At 43.0% G+C, this 23,118-nt stretch overlaps 1 long non-coding RNA gene across 1 annotated transcript in view; it reads left to right on the forward strand.

Annotated features, from left to right (window-relative positions):
* The window catches only part of LOC140641713 (uncharacterized), a 75,838-nt gene extending 60,346 nt beyond the window's left edge, over positions 1–15,492 (forward strand). The window contains exons 2-3 of the long non-coding RNA XR_012038310.1: positions 12,964–13,058; positions 15,018–15,492. This is a non-coding gene — a long non-coding RNA (uncharacterized lncRNA). The remainder of the gene's footprint in view (positions 1–12,963; positions 13,059–15,017) is intronic.
* The last annotated feature ends 7,626 nt before the right edge of the window (positions 15,493–23,118 follow it).

Raw genomic sequence — 23,118 nt, forward strand, 5'->3', positions numbered from 1 at the left:
TGAATGTGGCGCTAAACCGCTGAGCCACCTGGGCTGCCCCAGTATTGGTTTTTCTACTAATGGTGTTCTAATTATTGGAGTTTTATGGTTTATCAAGTAAGCAAATTTACCTTAATTACTTGTTTTTTCTTCAAAAATTTCTTAGCAATTCTAATTCATCTGTTTGTTTAATCTAACAGTAATAAGCTGAATAATATACTCCCCTTCCCCGCAATCTGTGTCCTAATCCTTGGAACCTGTGAATGTTAACTTATCTGGCAAAAGAATTTTGCAGATGAGATTAAGTTAAGAATTTTGAGATGGAGAGAGTATCCTGGATTATCCAGATGGGCCTAATGTAATCACGAGTCACCCTATAAGAGGGAGGTAGGAGTAATAGAGAAGATGGTGGGAGCAGAGATTGGGGTCATGGGGCCATAAATCAAGGAATATCAGTAGCCTCTAGAAGCTGGAAGGCTGGAAGAGACAAAGAGCAAATTATCTCCTGGAGACTTCAGAAGGAAGAAGCCCTGCCCTGTCAATACCTTGATTTTAGCTCCTTAAGACTCATCTCAGACTTCTGACCCTCCAGAACCATAGGGGAAGAAATTCATGCTGTTTAAAGCCATTAAGTTTGTGGTTAATTTGTTACAGAAGCAATGGGAAACTGATACACTGGTTTAAAAATTAGTTTTTAAAACTAAGTTCTAAATGTCCCACGTGTTTTTTATTAGATTGTATTAAGCAGAGCATTTAACTTGGGAAGAACTGACATTTTTATACTATTCAGGCTTGCTAACTAGACTTCCCAGGAAAAAGTGACTCCCTCTCACCTCTTTGACCATTTCTATCCATTGCCTGCTTTCTTAGTTTGGGGTCTCCAGAGGTAGACCTGGGGTAAGGGTTTGAGTGCAAGTAGTTTATTCAGAAGATGATCCCAGGAAACACATATAGCAGAGTGACAAAGTGAGGCAGGAAAGAGAAAGCAGCCAATAAAGGGGCATCATGAAGCATGCATCTCTGGGTTCCCCCAAATCTTCTTGAGGGAACAAACGTATCACCTCAGTATTGGAAATGAAGGGGCATCAAGGTGGGGAAAGACCATCAAACCTGGTGTCATCAGCAGACGAGTCCTGTCTCTGTAGCCACTGGCTGTGAGGGCACTCAACTTCCTTCCCTTCACACATGTGCCCAGTGTCCACATGTTCCCTGCCTCTTCACAGGGAGGCAAGGCTACAAAAGGGGATAGAGCTAGCTTAACTCTGCACAGGATGTGGTGGCCAGAACAGCTTCCTAGAGGAGGTGAGCTGCCTGCTAAGTATCTGAGTAGCTATAGCTGATGATTCTGTCATTCTTCCCATTGCGATGAACACCTGGTTTCCAAGTATCAGTATATGCTTGCTTCTCTTTGCCCAAAGGCTTATCCTGCTGACCAGAGCCCATGGCAGGCCAGAAGTTCCAGAGAGCTAAATGTATCCTCCCCAGCAGCCTCCAACTAGTGACCAATAGTGTGTGCATACCCCAGCAACCTTGCCCAGGGAGGAGGAGGATGAAGAACTTTGACCCCCAGAGCTCCCCAATGGGTTGAAGCTTGACCATGCACCCTTATTGGCTCCTTTCCCTTCCCTGCCTCACCTCATGCTCTTCAACAGGTGTTTCCTGGGGTCATCTCCCAAATATATTATTTAAAACTGAATCCTTAAAAAATAAATAAATAAATAAATAATAAATAAATAAATAAATAAATAAATAAATAAATAAATAAAAATAAAACTGAATCCTTGTCTCATGGTCAACATCTAAAAAAACCCAAATAAGACAGTAGGCAGTGGACCTAAATGGCCAGAGGAGTGAGATGGAGGCATTCCAGGCATGTGGATCAAGAGCAGGCCTCACTGAGCTGAGAGATTTTGGAGCCTAGGTGGGGGTGAGCTGAAAAGATTTTGGCCTTCTTTATACTTTATGTTTCTATGGCTCTACCATTATGGTGCTTGGTTGTTTGGGGTCTGGCTCTGAAACTGGGATCCTAATAGGGATTCTGGCCACTGAGCAAGCCCCTCTGTGATCCTGAGAGGATTAGAAGTGAGGCTTTTCACATGTCTGGAAAGTGGCTTGTTCAATTTCATTGAGACAATAGGATCCACGAGCCACCGAGACTTCATTGTGACAGGAAAGCTGACAACAAAGGCTTCTGGTAGAAAGAACTCTCCATTCAGGAGTATTTAATGTGTTCCTGGGAGGGGAGAAATATCAGTGGAGATTGAGCTAGTGCTCCAAGGAAGGCGTTCTGTTGAGCCCTCCCTGGTAACCATGGGGATGGAGGAGAGCCTGAGCCTGGTAGGATCCATATCCCATAAAAATGTTGGCGGCTGGATTGGAAGATGAAGGGCCTGCAGATACCTTCCGACACCATGTAATTTATGGGGTAATCAGAACTCCTCCCGAAGGGCTGTGAGGGAGGAGGAGCTGTGGTTCAGAGCCTCCAGGGCTTGGTCGTTTAATGAGGCACTGGGAGCCCATAAAGATTTAGATCAGAATGATTTCCCCATTTAGGGTGTCTAATCTATCTTAGTACCACCCCTAAAGGATGCTCTTCTCTGAAATGCTTGGAAATCTGGATGCAGAAATCAATGACCCAGCATTTGAGGGATACTGCATAAGGACCCTGCCAAGGAGTCTGTCCCGAGGCTGAAAATCTCTGTCTTGACACTTTCCCCTGGTTACTGCCAAGGAACTGAGAGAAGCTAAGACTCTCAAGCTGGAAAAGCTCTTACAGAGGGAGAAGCTAAAGCCCAGAGAACTCAAGTGACTTGTTCAAAGTCGCACAGTGTGCCGGGGACCATTAGCACCAGAGAAAAGGTCAGCTGTAATTAAAAAGAACCATTAGGTTCAGAGGACAGAACTGGCATGATTCCTTCTTAGAAGGCAATGGACAATCTATAGGGTGCAGAAGACACAAATAGTACCTGTTGGGGTTTTAAACTTGAACATTTAAATTTCTTTTCTGTTTTTAAAAGATTTTATTTATTTATTTATTCATCGAGAGACACACACAGAGAGGCAGAGATAGACAGAGGGAGAAGCAGGCTCCCCACAGGGAACCTAATGTGGAACTCGATCCCAGGACCCCAGGATCACGACCTGAACCAAAGGCAGACGCTCAACCACTGAGCCACCCAGATGCCCCTTTAAGTTGCTTTTCCAAATGCACTATATATTACAGAGCAACATTTTCAGAATCTCTAGTGATTGGTTCATCAATTAAGAAGGATCCTATTAATACATGGTGACTGTCTCATGAAATATATTAAAAATGGCATCTGTGTGCCTTAAAGCTGAGACGTTTCTGGTGTCTGGAAACACAATAGTCTGAAACAAAATGGTGAGTGAATATTTGCTGAATCACCCATTAACCATCCTTCGAAATAACCATTCTTAGTATTAGGATATAATCTGACAAGCTTTTGTCCCCCCCCCCCCCGAAAAAAAAATATATATATTTTTTAAACTGGTGTCAGCTGTATTTAGAGGATTGTATTTTGCCTGGATTCTAACTTACCATTTAACAGTCTCCACAGAGATAAATTTAGCTGCATTATATTCCATTAAAAGGTTGTGGCATAATTTATTAACCCATTTCTAGGTCATTTCCAATTTTTCAATATTATAAATAACACAGTGATAAACACCCTGGTGCATAAATCTTGGGCGCCACATCTGACTGCATTTGAGGTCTGTTCCCAGCAGCAGAAGCAATCAGAAGAGCCTCACCCTCCCTGCATTTCTGGCACCAGGCACCCAGATGTTGCAGCTCCAGCAGCACTCAGCCCAGCCCCTCTCTTGGCTCCATGGTCTTAGCATCCTGGAGGATGATCTAACAGGGTGGAAGAGAAAGCCCAAGTCTGTGGGAATTCGCTGATTGTACTGCTGAGCTCTGTGTCATTGGGCAAGTCCCTCTGCCTTTCTGTGCCTTGGTTTCCTCTTTTATAAAAGGAGGAGCATGAGCTAGGTCATTGGGTTTCAATTTTATTTTTACAAACCCTTTTTATTCAAAGGAAAACCTACATAGAAGCCAAAGTTATAGACCAGAGAAGAGAGGAGTTTCCTTGGCTGGGGTCAGAACCCTGCCTGATTGTACTTTTTCACCTGGCAAAATTATCGAGTGCCTACTATGTGGCTAGCTCTGTGCTAGGTGCTGGTTGCAGAGAATGAACAAAAGTATTTGACATTTCCCTACACTCAGATCCCTTAGGCCCCTTGCATGGGGTGGGTATTTAGGATACCATGGGGGACTGCTGACTGAATTGATATTGACACAAGCAAGGACCCACCTTTTTATGACATTCACTAAGTATATACTTAATAGGGTGGTCCCTGCATTAGTTGAATTGCTCCAGACTCTGCTATGTTCCAGGGACAGCCTGCCTGATTCCACCATGTCTAGTGGCTCGTTAGCCCTGAGGTGGCTCCCCAGAGCCCCAGGGTCTGCAGATTCAGCCTGAAACCTGAAGCCTCTGTCCATTCCAGCAATACCACTGTTAATACTGCTCATTCCATTGCTACTACCAGCAACCGTCATTCACTTGTAGAAAGAAGCCTGGCTGTGATTTATGGAATGAAGCTACAGGAAATGGTATTCACAAATGGACTGTGAGTCTTTCAGGCCCTACTGGGGATGTCAAACACACCCTTCTGGCTTCCATAGCTTGGTGATTGGCCAGGAGTGACTCTTGTAGCCCCTCTTTGGTCTCAGTTTCCTTGTCTGAAAGATAGGTCATCCTACCTTTCCAGACAGGAGTTATAAGGATGAATTGAGACAACACGTGGGAAGGTGTTAGTGTTACACCCCTGGTACCCAGTAGGTGCTCAGCAATTAGGAGTCCTCTTCTCCTGTTCCTCCTCCTCTTTCCTTCCCCTTCCCCCCACCCCTGCCCTGGACAAAAGTGCCTCACAGTCCCAGCTTCTTTGAGCCTACTCCAGAGGTTTGAACTGCAGCCCAGGGGCTTAGGCAAGCAGTATGGGTTGGGGGGCAGTCAGCACCCAAGCAGATGGCAAGCCCCTGGGGCTCTGGGAGCAGGATCTGACCCCCAGGCAGGCCCCGGTCTAGGCTGAGTATGGGAGCAACAATACACCATCCCTGTGGGCTAAGGGAGTGGGCATGGGGAATGGGAGCATTGGATTCTTTTGTCTGTTGTTCCAAAATCTCAGCAACTTCTGGGGAGAGCAGGTATTATGTCATTAAGAATTTTACCTTCCAGGGGATCCCTGGGTGGCTCAGCAGTTCAGGGCCTGCCTTTGATCCAGGGCGTGATCCTGGAGTCCCAGGATCGAGTCCCATGTCGGGCTCCCTGCATGGAGCCTGCTTCTCCCTCTGCCTGTGTTTCTGCCTTTCTCTCTCTCTCTGTGTCTATCATGAATAAATAAATAAAATCTTAAAAAAAAAAAAAAGAATTTTACCTTCCAAACTGGGGAAAGGGAGGCGTGTGAAGAGAGAATACATGGGCTCCTGTCCTGCTTCTGTCACTGACCACTGTGTGACTGTGGGCAAGCCCCTTTCCCAGTTTGACCTTCAGTTTCTGTCTCTGTAAAATCAGGATTTGGTTCAGAGCATGCTTAGCAGTTATGATCTGCCAATCTATGACCCCCACCTGGCCCCTGGAGGTGCTTTGCCTGTGTCTGAGTTCTGTGTGTTAGTGGGATGGTTATGTGTCTGCAGCTCACCAGGCCCACTGGCCCATGAAATCCTCAAGGGCAGGGACTGTGTCTGACCTATCTTCTCTGTGCCCTCTAGGGCCAGATCTGACACTGCTCAGCTTGTGTCTGGCTGAATGAGGGAATGAAAGGCCTTTTGGGTGGAGGCTGACTGGCCAGTGTAGCCATCTGCCTACCCTCCTCCTCCCTTCCCTAGCAAGGGAGAAGTCTGGGGAGAAGGCTGGCTGTCAGGGGCACAGGCAGGTTTCCTGCAATCTTGTTATTATTTTCGCCAGTGTAATGCAGGGTTTGTCTGGGTGACGGTAGACAATAGTATACAGGGCTTCTTATCAGCTTCTGGATCTGTCTGCTTGGCCAGGCTGGGTTTCCGGAAGTCAGGGGCCCAGTCAGATTCCTCTTTATGTCTACAGGGTCTGGCACAGAGTTGATGCCTAGTGAGTGGGTGGAGGAACCATCTCATTGTTGGACTCCCTCCTCCCCCATTTAAATTTTCATTTGGACAGCCCCTTAGTAGTGGTCACCAAGGGCCAAGCCTATGAGGCCAGGCTGTGTTCTACGGGCGGACAGAGGTAAACCTGACTTGGTGCTGAACCGCGACTTGCTTCCAGCATACCCTGGGAGAGTCTGACAGTGTATTGCAGGGGTGATGGAGCATAGAGGAGGGAGAGAGTAAGTGGGGACATGAAGCAAGCTTCTTAAACCACAGGCCTTAGAGCCAGACTCTGTGTGTGTGTGTGTGTGTGTGTGTGTGAATCCCAGCTCTGTCCTCTGAGCTCCGCAACATCAAACAAGTCATTTCATCACTTTGTGACTCAGTTTCCTCATTTGTAAAATAAATAATACAGGTAAGAACTCAGAACAGTGTTTGGCAGAGAGTGAGGAGTCAGTATGTATCAGCTGAAGGAAGGAAAATATTGTCACATTTGACCAGCCTCTCCAGGAGTCAGGAGAGGGACCCCCTACCCACTGCCAGGCCTCTATGGTCCCTGGGCACCTTTTCAGAATTCTAGAGCTCTGCCACCCAGTTTGAATACTGTTGATCTAGGAGAAGACATGCCCAGAGAGGGCCAAGTACTTGTCTGAGGCCACACAGCTAATGGAAGAGCCAGGGCTGAACCTAAGAGCTCCTGCCTTCCAGCCTAAAACATCTTTCTCCTTACCAGGCCACCTCTTTTATAAAAGCCCCACATCTGTGTCCCACTTGCATTGATCACACGAAGGCCCATGTGAAATGTTATTCAAAATTTGTCTCAAAGTGAGTGTGCAAGCTTGCTTTCACTGACCATGGCACCAACAGGAGTTGCACTGGTCTTTTTGGAATTTAAAAGACTTTCTCTTTGTAAGTGAATAATTTAGTTGGTTTTGCTATTATGCAGGGGGATGCCTGGGTGGCTCAGCTGTTGAGCGTCTCCCTTTGGCTCAGGGCATGATCCTGGGGTCCAGGATCAAGTCCCACAACAGGTTTCTTGCAGGAAGCCTGCTTCTCGCTCTGCCTATGTCTCTGCCTCTCTCATTTTGTGTCTGTCATGAATAAATAAATAAAATCTTAAAAAAATAAAAATAAATGCAGGGAGGTGTGATCAAATGCCTTCCTTTTCTTGCATATGTCATCCAAACCAGATGGAACCTGGATTGTCCTTTTTGAAAATTACCTGCCCTCCTCTACTTCCCTTATAAAAGCCACTATTCCCTTCTCGGCCAGGACCTAAGGCCTTCATGAGTGTCCTTTCACCTGTCCTGTCATCTTTGTCTCTTTCCTGCATGATAGAAATAGCTGCTTCTCTGTGTCTTGGCTTATTATTTTGCTGCCTCCCATTTCTTTCTTTACAGAGCTAAGGTGCATTAAAAAAAATCTCCTCACATCTTTTCCCTACTCCAGACCTTTTCTGGCTTCCCAAAATTTGGGGATAAAGAGCCAAGATCCTTAGCTCATCATTTAAGGTCTTTGTGATCTGACCTCAGTTTACCTATTCAGTTTCACGTTCCTCCTTCTTCCAAGACACAAATTATTTATACCTTACAGATAAATCAAGGGGCCACCCAATTATTCAAGTCTCTTAGGTAAAGAAGGTTGCTGCCAATGAAGTCACAGGGTCCTGGCAGTCGGCTTATGTTAGTTTCCTATGGCTGCTCTAACAAATTTATTTATTTGTTTGTTTATTTTTAAATATTTTATTTGTTCAGGAGAGACACAGAGAGAGGCAGAGACATAGGCAGAGGGAGAAGCAGGTTCCCTGCTTGGAGCCTGATGCACGACCCAAGCCGAAGGCAAATGCTCAACCACTGAGCCACCCAGGCGCCCCTACTCTAACAAATTTAGCGTCTTTAGACAACAGAAATTTATTCTTTTAGGGTTCTGGAGGTCAGAAATTCAAACTGAATCTTAGAGGGCTAAGTCACATTCAAGGAGAGGCTCCAGCCCCCTGCCTCTTTCAACTTCTGGTGGCTGTGGGCATCTCTGGGCCTGTGGCTACATCACTTCAACCTCCTCCTCCACAATCACATCGTCTTCCTCTCTTCTGTGTGACGTCTCCCTCTACTTCCCTCTTATAAGGACACTTGTGATCATGTTGAGGCCCCACCCAGGTAATCCAGGATAGCTTCCCTGGCATACCTGCAAAGCCCCATTTGCCCTATAAAGTGACATTCCTTGGTTCAGGGATTAGGACCTGGATATTTTGGGGGTCATTCCTGAGCCAAACACAGGACTCAAAACAAAACAAAACTCCATGATGCATTTCCATAGCCCTCTCACTCATGAGACACACTTCTTCCTGGCACCCTGAAATCATTACTTACCTGCTGTGTGCAGATTTCTATCCTTTTAGTTTGTATTTAAGCAATGGGGAGATACGTCTTATTCTTTTAAAGCAGGTTACATTGGATTTTGGCTAACACTGGATATCTCTGGATATCTAACAGATTATGTTATTGAAAAATTAATTGGTGTCTTGTTTTGTTGACTCCTGTGGGCTTTCCAGAAGGAACAAAAGCATTTTCTTCCCAGGCTTCAGCATAGCCTACAAAGCTCCCTACCCAGGGAGGAAACTGCCTGTGTTTCTAAAGGTTTGAGACTTTCGTTTTGTTTAATTTTTCGTTAGAGAAAGGAAGCAGATTTTCTGTCATCCTCTGGCCAGTAAACTGAGGCCCTCCTTGGGCAGTGATGGTTATCTTGAGTTGCTGGAGGGAGGGCATGAGGCTTTGTGCTCTGGGGTCTGGTAGTTGAAGAAGAGAATGTCCAAACCCAGGGCACACTGTCTATCCTGTTCCCCTTTCCCCATTCCCTACTATGGGAGGGATATTTTGCTATCATGAATTATGCCATTATGAACATTCTCAGGCATGTCTCCCGATGCACATGGGTTTCTCAAAGATGTACCTTAGAGTGGGAGTGCTGGATCACATGGTGTGTGAACAGTCTTATAAATTAAAGCTAAATCAGTGACTGCTCCCACCTGGGATGTGTGTATCCCTTACTTCTCCACCATGTGGTTTCCCTCTACACCCTCTATCTGCAGAGGCTAAGAACGTACCAACTGGCCAAGCAGAATAAGAGTCCTAGGCCCGGCATCACAAAGCAGAACTTAGAGGAGTTGAGTTAGAGATGAGAGGCATAGCAATTAATTTAGAAATAAGTGATCACTGTGTTGACCAAATAAAAAGCAACGGGGCTGTTGTGGGCTGAAGGTCAGCCCTTTAAAACTTCTGCACTGCAGCTTGATTTCCTACTGATCTTGGCATTGGCTTGCTCTTGCCTGAGGAATGGTACATCTTTCCCCAAACGAGGTGCTCTCTGCCTCCAAGCTTTCATTTCTGCTTTCTCTCCATCTCAATTCCCCTTCTTACCTAAAAACCCATTTCAGATACAGCCTCCTTCATGGCATTTTCTCTGATCTCTAGGTGGAGGTAATAAAAATATCCTTCCCTTGGGTTCCATGGCCCTGTATCTGCCCTCTGTCCAGCAACAAGCTGGACATCACAGTTGTGTTGGTCTATGACTCATCTCCTCACTCAGAATTTTTTTTTTTGAAGTTTAGGAAAAGCAACACAGCAGTATGAGAATAGAGAAAATAATCACTTCTATCCCACTGCTGGCAAACTTTTATCATGTTAATGTATTCCTTTCTACCTTTTCTGTCCACAAATTTTGAATTTGTAACACATTTGTAATGCAGTAAATGTTTTATTTTTTAACCCTTATTAGGTCAAAGGCTTTTCTCCAATGTTGTGTCTATAGTCTTCATCACAATTTTTAATAGTTACATGTAGAAACTTAACCTAAATTAGCTTAAGCATAAAAAGGATCTTTGTGGGGAGGATATTGAGGCATCTCACAGAAACCAACAATAGGTATGTGGCTAGGCTTTGGGGACCTCTGGAACAGGGATGCAAATGCTATGAGGTGTACCTTGTGTCTGTGTTAACTTCATTCTTTCCTTCTTCCCTCAGCTGACCAATCTCCTGTGTTTTTCCTGTCCATGTGGCAGAAAACACCTACTTACTGAGCCCAACCTTTACCTGTGTCAGTCCGGGCACCCACCAGAGACTGGTCCCCCTTTTTCAGGGAGAAGATTCCTCTTATGTTTGTAGGGACAAGGTCCTATTCTACTAACGTGAGTTATCATTAAATAGTCAGGTGGCTGGTATAGAAAAGGGGTCCAGGGAAGAGAATCCCATGGTGAGATTTTATGTTGCTTCCAAATAACTGCTACTGTAGTAATGTCATATATTAGTATATAAACTTTTCCTTATTTTGAATTATTTTCTTTGGTCCAATTGTTAGAAATGGGATGCCTGGATCTTAAAGTTCATATATTTTTATATTCAATATCATTATCAAATTTATTTCAAAGAGTTATTCAATTTTACCCCCATCTAATAGCAGTGTGCAAGAGTCATTTCATTGTACCATTGAGAGCACTGGGCATTATGATTTGAAATAGAAATTTTACTATTTTAATAATCATAAAAAGATATCTCATTGTACTTTTTGTTAGTATTTTTCTGGTTACTACCCTTACGGCTGACAATTTTCCCATATATTTGTTTTATTAGAAGGTATGACCGGGATCCCTGGGTGGTGCAGCGGTTTGGCGCCTGCCTTTGACCCGGGGCGCGATCCTGGAGAACCGGAATCGAATCCCACGTCGGGCTCCCGGTGCATGGAGCCTACTTCTCCCTCTGCCTGTGTCTCTGCCTCTCTCTCTCTCTCTCTCTCTCTCTCTCTGTGTGACTATCATAAATAAGTAAATAATAAAAAATGTTTAAAAAAAAAAAGGAAGGTATTCCCTTTTGGGAGTCGTCTTTTCCTGGTTTTGCCCATTTATCTAGTGGAGTGTTAATTCCTGTTCAGATATAATTACCTCTCCCTTTCATGTGTGCATTTCACTTTCTCTAACTTTCTTTTGGGGCATGAATCGTGGTCTAGCTTGTATTATAGTTATTTGTGTCCCTGTCTGATGTTTTTTATTAGATTGTAAGTTCCTGATGGAAAGAGCCAGGCCTGGACACCAGCCTAGCATGAAACCTTGTCCTAGTAAAACCCTCAGTAATGGTTATTGGATAAAATAAGCATATGGTTCCATTCTACATTATGCAGAAGTAATTGTGTAGCCCAAGTAGTGCCGTGTACAGGCTACAAGGACGTGAGAAGCACAGACTTCATTCAGACTGAAGATCCATTATATGCTCTGGTCTAGAAGTGCCCTGGTACAAGCCTTCCCAGAGCTACAGGACAGTAGAGGAGAGAGAATTAAACAATGATTGCATAGCCTATGATAAATCCTGCCTATCCCAAAGAGTTCCATTAACTCTAATGGGGCAGGAGCATAAATCCAAAATTATCCACATCAGGTATCAGCATACTTTCTGTAAAAGGCTAGATAATAACTATTATAAGCCTTATCTGCCACATACAGTCCGTGTCATATAGCTTTCTTTGTAATTTTCTATTCTTCTTATACCCCTTTAATAATGTAAAAACAATTCTTAGCTCATTGGCTATGCAGAAATGGCTGTGAGGTGTGCAAGCTGTAGTTTGTCAATCCTAGACTAGATTCTAGAGTCACAGAACATGTTAGCTGGAAGGGTCAATAGCCTCATTATTATACAGATGGGGGAACTGAGTCCCGGATGGCAGAGTTATGTGTTGGGTCCACTTGCTGATACCTGTGCTGAGCTGGGCAGCTGAGGGCTTTGCCTGGGCTTTGGCATGGTCCCTTCTGCCTGTCTTCTGGGATAATCTTCTCTGTTCCTCTTGTTTGTGCTATTGCTAGTGCTAGTTTTCCTCATCTTGGGAATTCTTTGACCCTATGTCCTCTTGAATAGGCGTTAGTGGTGATGGAAAAGATGGAGCAGCAGCATTATTAATTAATGCTTGTGTATCCCAAGAATTTTGTTGAGTGTAAAAGTGTTTTACTTATTACAATTGATTTTTACAGCAAAGGTGACATTCTTTATTCAACTGAATCATGTATGGGGCAGAAAATACTAAATATAATTGATTCCTCTCTCTTGAGATAACCCCCCTGACAAGTACACACTCAGCAGGACCTGAAGCTGCTTGTTCTGTCTCTAGAGGCTTCCTCTAGCTCAGTGCCTCACGCAGTCTCAGAGCTGGAGGGGCTGTGGAGTCTCCCTTGCCCTCCCTTCACTATGCAAAGAGGTAGGCCAGAGAAGGTGTCCTACTGAAGCTGTCCCTGATGGCGTGTTACCCCAGGGTCACAGGGTCCTTGCAGATGCCTGGGCATTCAAGGCATCCAGCTCCAACCTGGTCAGGCAACATCTGTTCAGCTGTGGGTCTCCCTGGGCCACCATCTCTGCTTTTGTCAGGCTATTTCCAGCAAGAAAAGCTCCCCCTACAAAAAGTGTCTTTATTACTCTCTCTAGAAATGTTTTGATACCCAAACTTGGAATGGGCAAAATTTACAAGCAACAAGGAATGATGTGACCTTGTAATCAGATTGTTAGTTAGGGGGCTGAGTTTCTGGCTTTCATACTGCTTCTGCCCACGATGTGATTTGGGGTGTCTCAACCTCTCTCTAGGCCTCAGTTTCCCCTTTAGTACTAATAGAGGACTGATATGCATGTTCCTTGGTGTGTTTTGTTTCTGACAGCCTGAGTACCTCCAGGGAGCTCCTGGGACATAGATTGCCCCTACCCAATGCTGCCATCTTCCTGCTTAGATGGTCCTTTTAGTCTTCTGACCTCTTTTTTTTTTGCATTTCTGCCCCACTCATGCTAAATGAATGATCAAAGCACTTTTCCTTACAGGCCTTTGTGCTTACTCTCCCTCTTTCTAGAATGCCCCCTCCTCCCCTCTTCATGGGGCTAACTCTGCCAGACTTGCTTGGATATCCACTGCTCTGGTAAGTGCTCCTCCAATGAGTTCTCTCTGCTCTTCCCACACTGGGTTGCAGTGGTGGGTCCAAGGGGGATGTGGTAGCCTCAGCTCTGATTCTTCTCCGTACCACCATGCCTGTCATGGGTCTGAATACCAGTCAGAGAGATTGAGACCTGGCAGGAGACAGAGTAGGCATGGAGAGAAAAGAAGATATTTATGGAATGACTGAGCCATCTTTGCTTTCTAGATAAAGGAGGTTCTGGGGCTCTGACTGCTTCTGCTGTCTGCCCGTCTCATCTCCTGGCTCCATTTCCCTGAGCTCCCGGGGACCTAGGAATGTTGATTCATTTGAAGGGCCTGCATGAGGGAATTAGGGCAGTGGGGCAAGCTCACAGGCTGGACAGCAGTACCCCTTGGTCCCTGTGTGGGACCAGTGTGTCACTAGATACTCATGGTCACTTGTAGCCACTATGTTGTACTGTTCCAGGAAGGACCAGCAGTGGGATCAGGATTTGGGGAGGGAGGTCTTCTTTGGGTGGGGCAAAGGGTCAAAGGAGCCCTGGCCCTAGATTAGGGTTCAAGTTCAGCTCTGCCTCTGATTTTCTGGGTAGCCTGGAGCAAATCCCTATTTTCCTCTGGGCCTCAGTCTTCTGTACATTAAGGAGGTCAGAAGGGATGATCTTTAAAGCACCTTTCATATCAAAAAGGACATGAGGTCCTATGACTCACATACTGGGAGATGGGATAGAGACAGAAGCCATCCCATGGCAAGATGATAAACATTGCAGTGATTCATTCATCCTGAGGCTGTTCTGGAAATGGGTTGCTATAGATAGGGGCAGAGCTCAGCACAATTCCAGCAATCTGGACAGAAGGATCTGGAGATAGCCACATACCAGCCAGGGTAGCAACACATGGCACACTATTCACACTTTGGAAATGGGCCTGTGAATAGCAGCACCATCACTGTCTCCCCAGGCCTGGGTGTGTGTGTGAATGCATGTGCCTATGTACAGGCAAGCGAGTGGACAGGTGTGCCTGGGAACATGTGCCTGCATATGAATGTATGCCACTGATGCATGTGAAAATATGTGTAGTATGTAAATGAATGAATGAGAAAGTATATTCATGTGTATTAAGGACAAAGCATTTTATATAGCTTCACTGTTCCGGGCAAACCAAGATCGGTGTTTCTTTGTTTATTTCCACATACCTGTGGGCAGACACATTCCTTGGTACGTGTGTGCACACACACATACACACACAGAGCTTCCAGGAATCAGCTTCAAGAAACATTCCTGCCTAGGGATGCCTGGTTAGCTCAGTGGTTGAGCATCCACCTTTGGCTCAGGGCGTGATTCCGGGTCTAGAGATAGCGTCCTGCATTGGGCTTCCTGTGGGGAGCCTGCTTCTCCCTCTGCCTATGTCTCTGCCTCTCTCTCTATGTCTCTTACGAATAAATAAATAAAATCTTAAAAAAAAAAAAAAGAAACATTCCTGCCTAATGTACTCCCACCCCATGCTTGTGATCAACCCCATTCTTTTATTTTTTTAAAAGATTTTTATTTATTTGAGAGAGAGAGAGGGAGAGAGAGAGAGAAGGAGAGAGAGAATGAGTGGGGGAAAGGGCAGAGGGAGAAGCAGATCCCTGCAGAGCAGGGAGCCCCGACGTGGGACTCTATCCTAAGACCCTGGGATCATGACCTGAGCCAAGGGCAGACAGTTAACTGACTGAGCCACCCAAGTGCCCTAATCAATCCCATCCTTAAACCCCTTTCTTTGAACAGTGCTTCTCAGATTTTAACGTGCACATGAGCCATGTTAGAGATCTTGCTAAAATTCAGGTTCTGATTTAGCAGGTCTGGGGGAGGAATTGAGGGCAACTCTGACAGGAATTCAGGTGTCTGAACTGGGCCACAGAGGGCAGTGGGGTCATCTGATTTGGACTCTCGGGTTTCATGGCTTATTTTTTGCCTTTTTCTAGAGCCGTGGACCTCAACTTCATTCAGAAATGGAGTGTCTGGACATCATTGTTCCTTTTGTAGTTCACTGGGAAATCTCAACATGCAAATGGGAGGGATCCCTGGGTGGCGCAGCGGTTTGGCGCCTGCCTTTGGCCCAGAGCGCGATCCTGGAGACCCGGGATCGAATCCCACGTCAGGCTCCCGGTGCATGGAGCCTGCTTCTCCCTCTGCCTATGTCTCTGCCTCTCTCTCTCTCTGTGACTATCATAAATAAATAAAAATTAAAAAAAAACAAACATGCAAATGGGAACCAGAAAAACAGTTTACTTGAGGGAAACATGGCTCTTTTCTGTATGCAAAATATAGTAAAAACCATATGCTCATGGAAAAGTTGTTGAACTTGCAATTTTATTCTTTTTCTTATTAATATTTATTTCACCATTTGCCATTTGTTCACTTATTTTGTGAAAATCTCCACTCAAAAGTAGATAAGCAATTGCAAGCACTAGAGTTTTAAGGAAAATATCAAATAAAAAATTTAAATTCAGAAAATTCTCTCCGTGAATTTAATGTTATTATCATTATTTGGAAATTGAGAAATGACTGGCACCATTGAGTGGGATGACCCTATCCAATTCCTGAAACACCGGAACTGGAGAACTTTTCAATTTCCTCATTCTCTCTGATTCTAGAAACATGTATAACCTGAATTTCCTGGTCCTCACTCACTGTGGGCACAACAGAGTTTATATTAGCAATAACTTAAATTCTGCTGAGTCTTCAGCTACCTTTCACATTCTCTCCAGGTTCTTCCCTGAGAGTCTCCCACATTCATGCAATGGAATGTAAATAGAGATGGTGTATAAGTGCTTTTACTTTAAAAAAAAAAAAAAAAAATATATATATATTTATTTATTTATTTATTTATTTAAGAAAGAGCACGCACACAGAGGGAGAGGGAGAAGCAGATTCCCTGCTGAGCAGGGAGCCCAGCCATGTGGCTCAGTCCTGGGGCCCTGAGATTATGACCTGAGCTGAAGGTCAGGCATCCCATGAAGTGCTTTTACTTTTATTATTATTTTAATATTTTATTTTTAAGTCATCTCTACATACAACATGGGGCTTGAACTCATAACCCTGAGATAGTCACATGTTCTACCCACTGAGCCAGCCAGATGCCCAGGAAGTGTCTTTAAAAGTAGGAAGATATGCTCCTCTTTCTCACATCCTGCTCACTGGAATGCAGCTGTGGTGGCTGGAAGCCCTGAAGCCATGTTGGACTATAAGCTGACTTTTGGAATGCATGGTAGAGTAACAAGATAAAAAGAATATGGGTCTTTGATCTTGTGGTATGCCATAGCAGTCCAGTATTTCCTATTGCTGGACTTACCAAAAGTAAGAGAAGAATAAATTTTTATCTTGTATAAGTGCCTATTACTTAGGGCTTTTCTTTTCTTCAAAGTGAACCCTACCTCAGCCAATACTGATGCCAAAATAGAGTTGTGTCTTCTTCAGTCTTCCTGTCCAGAGCCTTGCTGTGTCTATTCTGAAGTGAGGACAATGTGCCCCTCCTTAATTCTGCTACCACTATTTTACTTGGACTCCACAGTAAAAGGCCTCCAGCTTTCTTTCTCCTGTATTCTTTTTCTCTGCTAACAATGCATGATTCCAGGGCTTCTCATACTTTAACTTACATACACATCACTGAGGAGCTTGTTAAAATGCAGGTTCTGATTTTGTAGTTCGGGTGGTGGGGCTGGAGAGTCTCAATTTCTAACAAGTTTTCAGTTGGCATTGCAGCTACTGGCCCAGACCACAGTTTGAGTGGTAAGGTGTTGGAATGCTCAGCTGTGAGCTTTTTGCAGGCATGGACCATGTGGAAATCTCACCTGTTTCCACAACACTTTGTACACAATAGATGCTCAGTGTATGCAAGATGAATGACTGAGTAATAAGCAATTAGTATGCAAGATGCCAAGAAGTCCTGCAGAAAAGAAACTGCTACTGTTTACTATGCATATCTCAAATTTATTTTTACTGAAACCCTATTTTCAGAAATACCTATTAACATTCTGTGGAAATAGTGCTCTGAAAAACCCACTACGGCAGACCCTGATTTACAATGGGGTTTTCGTCAACCCTGTAACCAGAGTGAGCCAATCTCCATATGGGAGTCTCAAATCCAGGATTCTATTTGGGTGTCTGCTTCAGCAATTAAGAAAAATTGTTTCAGCTCAGACTCCCTGTACCCCGGAGGGTCTGCAAACTCCTTGAGGGGACATATTTGAATGCATTAAAATACAGGAGCCAGTGCTATTGCTCAGTTGTTCATTTCTCCTCTTCCCCTGGCAGTGCTCAACAAGCCTATGACCCCCCCAGGGCAACAGGAACCTGGCCCGTCTGTCAATTAGCAAGTTTCTGCGGATTTGTCCAAATGTCTTTGTTCCTAGGCTGAGGCAAGGAGGACGTCTGGGGAGGAAGAGGAAATGGGAGGATTTTGAAGCTAGGGAAAAAGCTGAGTTCGCCTCCAGGGATGATGTTGACTAGGTGAAGCCCTAGAGCTTTTTCCTGTAAAAGAAGCCTCCTGGGCTCTGGATAGGTCTGCCTTCACCAGCTTCAAGGGGAGGGGGAAAGCTGGGAATTGGGGCTTCGTCATTCCTCTGTGGGAGCATTCTCAGAAATGTAGGCCTGGCTGTCTGCTCAGGAAACCAAAGGGTGGCCTGTAGCCCTCAAATTGTCAAATTCACAGGATTAAGTCATGGGGTCTGTGCAGACTGCATCCCTTGAACTAGAACATAGGCAACTAGCCCTTTGTCCTAATATGGATCTTCATATCAGCTCTGGATCAATAGGGAAAATCCTATTCGACATTCTGTTACATATGTCAGAATATATGGCCCCTATGAAATAAAGGCAGAAAGCCACAGGAGTAGAGGGACAGACATTGTTTAAAATGCCACAGAATGAGATTTTTTTTTAATTTTTATAAATTTATTTTTTATTGGTGTTCAATTTGCCAACATATAGAATAACACCCAGGGCTCATCCTGTCAAGTGCCCACCTCAGTGCCCGTCACCCAGTCACCCCCACCCCCGCCCACCTCCCCTTCCCCCACCCCTAGTTCGTTTCCCAGAGTTAGGAGTCTTTCATGTTCTGTCTCCCTTTCTGATATTTCCCACTCATTTTTTCTCCTTTTTCTCCTTTCCCCTTTATTCCCTTTCACTATTTTTTATATTCCCCAAATGAATGAGACCATATAATGTTTGTCCTTTTCGACTGACTTATTTCACTCAGCATAATACCCTCCAGTTCCATCCACCTCGAAGCAAATGGCGGGTATTTGTTGTTTCTAATGGCTGAGTAATATTCCATTGTATACATAAACCGCATCTTCTTTATCCATTCATCTTTCGATGGACGCGGAGACTCTTTCCACAGTTTGGCTATTGTGGACATTGCTGCTATAAACATCGGGGTGCAGGTGTCCCGGCGTTTCATTGCATCTGTATCTTTGGGGTAAATCCCCAGCAGGTCGTAGGGCAGATCTATTTTTAACTCTTTGAGGAGTCTCCACACAGTTTTCCAGAGTGGATGCACCAGTTCACATTCCCACCAACAGTGCAAGAGGGTTCCCCTTTCTCCACATCCTCTCCAACATTTGTGGTTTCCTGCTTTGTTAATTTTCCCCATTCTCACTGGTGTGAGGTGGTATCTCATTGTGGTTTTGATTTGTATTTTTTCCCTGATGGCAAGTGATGTGGAGCATTTTCTCATGTGCTTGTTGGCCATGTCTATGTCTTCCTCTGTGAGATTTCTGTTCATGTCTTTTGCCCATTTCATGATTGGATTGTTTGTTTCTTTCCTGTTGAGTTTCATAAGTTCTTTATAGATCTTGGATACTAGCCCTTTATCTGATACGTCATTTGCAAATATCTTCTCCCATTCTGTAGGTTGTCTTTTAGTTTTGTTGACTGTATCTTTTGCTGTGCAAAAGCTTCTTATCTTGATGAAGTCCCTATAGTTCATTTTTGCTTTTGTTTCTCTTGCCTTCATGGATGAATCTTGCAAGAAGTTACTGTGGCCAAGTTCAAAAAGGGTGTTGCCTGTGTTCTCCTCTAGGATTTTGATGGAATCTTGTCTCACATTAAGATCTTTCATCCGTTTTGAGTTTATCTTTGTGTGTATGGTGCAAGAGAGTGGTCTAGTTTTATTCTTCTGCATGTGCATGTCCAATTTTCCCAGCACCATTTATTGAAGAGACTGCCTTTTTTCCAGTGGATAGTCTTTCCTCCTTTGTCGAATATTAGTTGGCCATAAAGTTGAGGGTCCACTTCTGGATTCTCTATTCTGTTCCATTGATCTATGTGTCTGTTTTTGAACCAGTACCACATTGTCTTGATGACCACAGCTTTGTAGTACAACCTGAAATCTGGCATTGTGATGCCCCCAGCTATGGTTTTCTTTTTTAATATTCCTCTGGCTATTTGGGGTCTTTTCTGATTCCACCAAGAATGAGATTTAAAAAAAAAAAAAAAGATTAAGTGAAAAGAGAATTAATGAGAAAAGGAAACACTGTAAGAGAAGCTAAAAATGTAATTACAGAATTAAAACTCACCATTAATCCCTTGGTGAGATTAAAGAATAGAATTGGTGCTGTAAAATATTAAATCAGTGCTAAAGAGGTCAAGGTCGAAACATCTCATTAAAAATGCAGGGAAGAGGAGAAATTAAAATGACAAGAGGAAAGTATATAGGTATGAAGACCAGAGAATAAAGCAGCACCACGCAGACACTCCATGCTTCTCTGAGAGTGGTACCAGCGAGAGCCATCATTCAGTAGATAAGAGAACACTACACAATCCAGAGAATGCCACTTGGAAGAGATCAGTATGTGCCAGGCAAAAATCGCTGAAAATGCACCTACATTGACACCTTACAAAAATATTTGAAGAATTGGGCTTTTAATAATCCTGCAAGTATACACACATCCTAAAGAGGAAACCTACATAGGAAGAGAAATCAGACTGGCTTTAAACTCTTGTCCTTGATTTCAATAGAGAATGTTTACAGAGTTTCCAGAAGAATAAAGAAAAAGATTGTGATCCAATAATTCGATGTCGCACAAAGCTACAGTTAACATTTAAAGCCTTAAGAAAGATACCTTCAAATATGCAAGGGTTTAAAAACATACCCTTTTGAATAAAGAACTTGGAGAAGTATTCATGATTGTCACAAGATGAACCAAACTTAGGAACTCAGTGGGAAAGCCCTGGTACCAAAGGACAGGGGGCAAGTGCCTGTTAAACAGAGAAAAATCTTAGAAGTTGTAGAAGTGGTCCAAAACAGTGAAAAGTTAAAAATAGTCTCAAAGAAGAAGCAAAAAGAACTCAGGAAGTACTGATTTACTCTTGACTGATACTTAAAAAAAAAAAAAAAAATGTGAGTTAAAAAATACTTTTATTTTTATTTAATATAAAAATTTTTAAAAAATATATCTTATTTATTTATTCATGAGAGACACACAGAGAGAGGCAGAGACACAGGCAGAGGGAGAAGCAGGTTCCATGCAGGGAGCCTGATGTAGGACTCGATCCTGGGACTCCAGGATCACGCCCTGGGCCAAAGGCAGGTGCTCAACTGCTAAGCCACCCAGGTGTCCCAAAGAATACTTTTAAAAAATATAACTATTTGTTGAATTATAGGCAGAACATATATATCATATATTAATATACATAATAAAAATGCATTATAATATATAATACATAGCTATGTATAATGTAATATGTATGTATATATACACATACACATATTCTCTCTCTAGAGAAGATAAAAAAGAGGGAATACATGGTCAACACACCAACAGTAAACTCTAGAAAGAGCAAGAATGAATTAAAATTATCTGTAGGTGATAGAATACTAAATATGTATTATAATAATAAATGCAAACGGTTACATTTCTTTAAGACAAAAATTCTTAGCTTGCTGTCTAAAAGAGAAAATTTTAAAACAAAGTGAAAAGGGAAAGTAAAAAACAAAAGTGGAGTGCCTGGGTGGCTCAGTCAGTTGAGCGTCTGACTCTTGGTTTTGGCCCAGGTCATGGTCTCAGAGTTGTGAGTTTGAGCCCCATGTTGGGCTCCACTCTGGGTGTGGAGCCTACTTAGGATTCTCTCTCTGTCCCTCTCCTCCCCCCAAGTAAATAAAATAAAATAAAAATAAAAATAAATATCCAGCAATTCCACTCCTAGGTATATACCTAAAGGAATTGAAAGCAGGGACTCAAGCAGATATTTGTACATCAATGTTCATAGCTGCATTATTCATAATAGTCAGAAGGTGGAAAAAACACCAGTGTTCATAAACAGATGAATGAATAAGCAAAATATGAGATATACATATGATGAATATTATTTAGTCATAAAAAGGAATGAAGTTCTTGTATATGCTACAGCAATGATGAACCTTGAAGACATTAAGCTAGTCGAAAGAAGCCTGACACAAAACCATAAATATTATATGGTTCCACTTATATGAAGTACTTTGAATAAGCAAATTCATAGAAACACAAAATAGATTAGAGATTATCAGAGGCTGGAGACTATAGAGTTTCTTTTTGGGATAATTAGAAGTTTTGGAAATAGTGGTGATGGTTGTAGAACCCTATGAATGTAATTAATTCCACTGATTGTATACTTAAAACTGGTGAAATGGCATAATTTAGGATTGAAAAAATATAAGAAAGTAAATGAGTGGGCAAGATTACATCAAGCACATACAAACAAAGAAAGCAGGATCTCAAATCCAGGCTAAACAGGATTCAAGGCCAAACAGGTTAAATGAGACAAAAAGTTTTACCTTTGATAAAGAGTGAAGTTTCCTTGAATATATAACTATCATAAATCTTTGTGTAATAAAAAACAGCATCAAAATATGTAAAGCAAACACCCACATGCACACACACATGCATTATTATTAACCAGAGAAAAGATAACAGGCTCATCTAATTGAGTAAGAGACATTTGCCTTTTTCCATCTTTACTCTCTTTGCCCCAATCCAAGAGAGGAAACACAGGGTGGGAGAGTGGGATATGTGAGGAACAGAACCTTACCACTAGCTTTCCACACTTATAAAAATCAGGAAATTAGCATTAGTACAGTAGTACTGTCTAATCATCAGATCCTATTCACATTTCACAGAATGTCTCTTACAGCAAAAGGAAGCAGTTCAGCATCACGTATTAAACATCATGTTACTTTTAGTGATGTTTCTTGTATCTTTGGTCTCCTTCATTTTGGAAGTTTCTTAGTCTTTCCTTGACTCTCATAACTAATATTTTTGATGGTTATGGGCCGGTTACTTTGTAGAGTATCTTGCGACTGTTGGATGTTTCCTCATAATTAGATTCAGCTTATGCCTCTTAGGTAGAGAGTCACAGAAATATTGTTGTGATTCTCTCATTGCTTCCTTACTGTCTTTCAGATGGCTTATGATTTTGATTTGTCCAATTATTCACAGTGTTCATGTTGGTCACCTAGTTAAGGTGGTGTTTGCCAGACTTCTCCATTGTAGATTTCTTCTTCTTCTCTTTGTAATTAATAAGTATTTTGTGGGGAAATACTTGGAGAGTGTGTAAATATCTCATTCTCATTAAACTTTCAATGTATTCATTTATTAATTTATATCAGGTAGACTCATGGTTTCCTGTTTTATTTGATAAGTTATATATAGTCTATTACTGTTTATTTTGAAAATCCTCCCAGAAAAGCAGGACTTCAGAGTAAGGGCCCTAAGAAAGGGCCCTTTTGCTACCATGGGGAGTTACCTGCAGACAAGGTTATTGGTCTTTATAGAAACAGTCTCAGTCCTTCTGTCTTCCTTCCTTGTCCCCAGATCAGAACAAAGTAAGTTCTTCCCAGGGAGAAGAGGACAGAAAGAGGAAGGCTGTGACTTGGGTTGAGGGGATACCTTCATGCATAAGTACCTCAGGAGTTAGCTCCTCCTCCCATACTTCTGAGGACTTGGATGTGCTTCTTGTCTCAATGGCATTGATTCAGACCTTCCCATCTTGCCTGCTGCATGGATCCGATGACCATCTTGAATTCAGACATCTGATCTAAGGAAC

The sequence above is a fragment of the Canis lupus genome, chromosome 10, assembly GCF_048164855.1.
Source record: "Canis lupus baileyi chromosome 10, mCanLup2.hap1, whole genome shotgun sequence".
Classification (NCBI taxonomy): domain Eukaryota; kingdom Metazoa; phylum Chordata; class Mammalia; order Carnivora; family Canidae; genus Canis; species Canis lupus.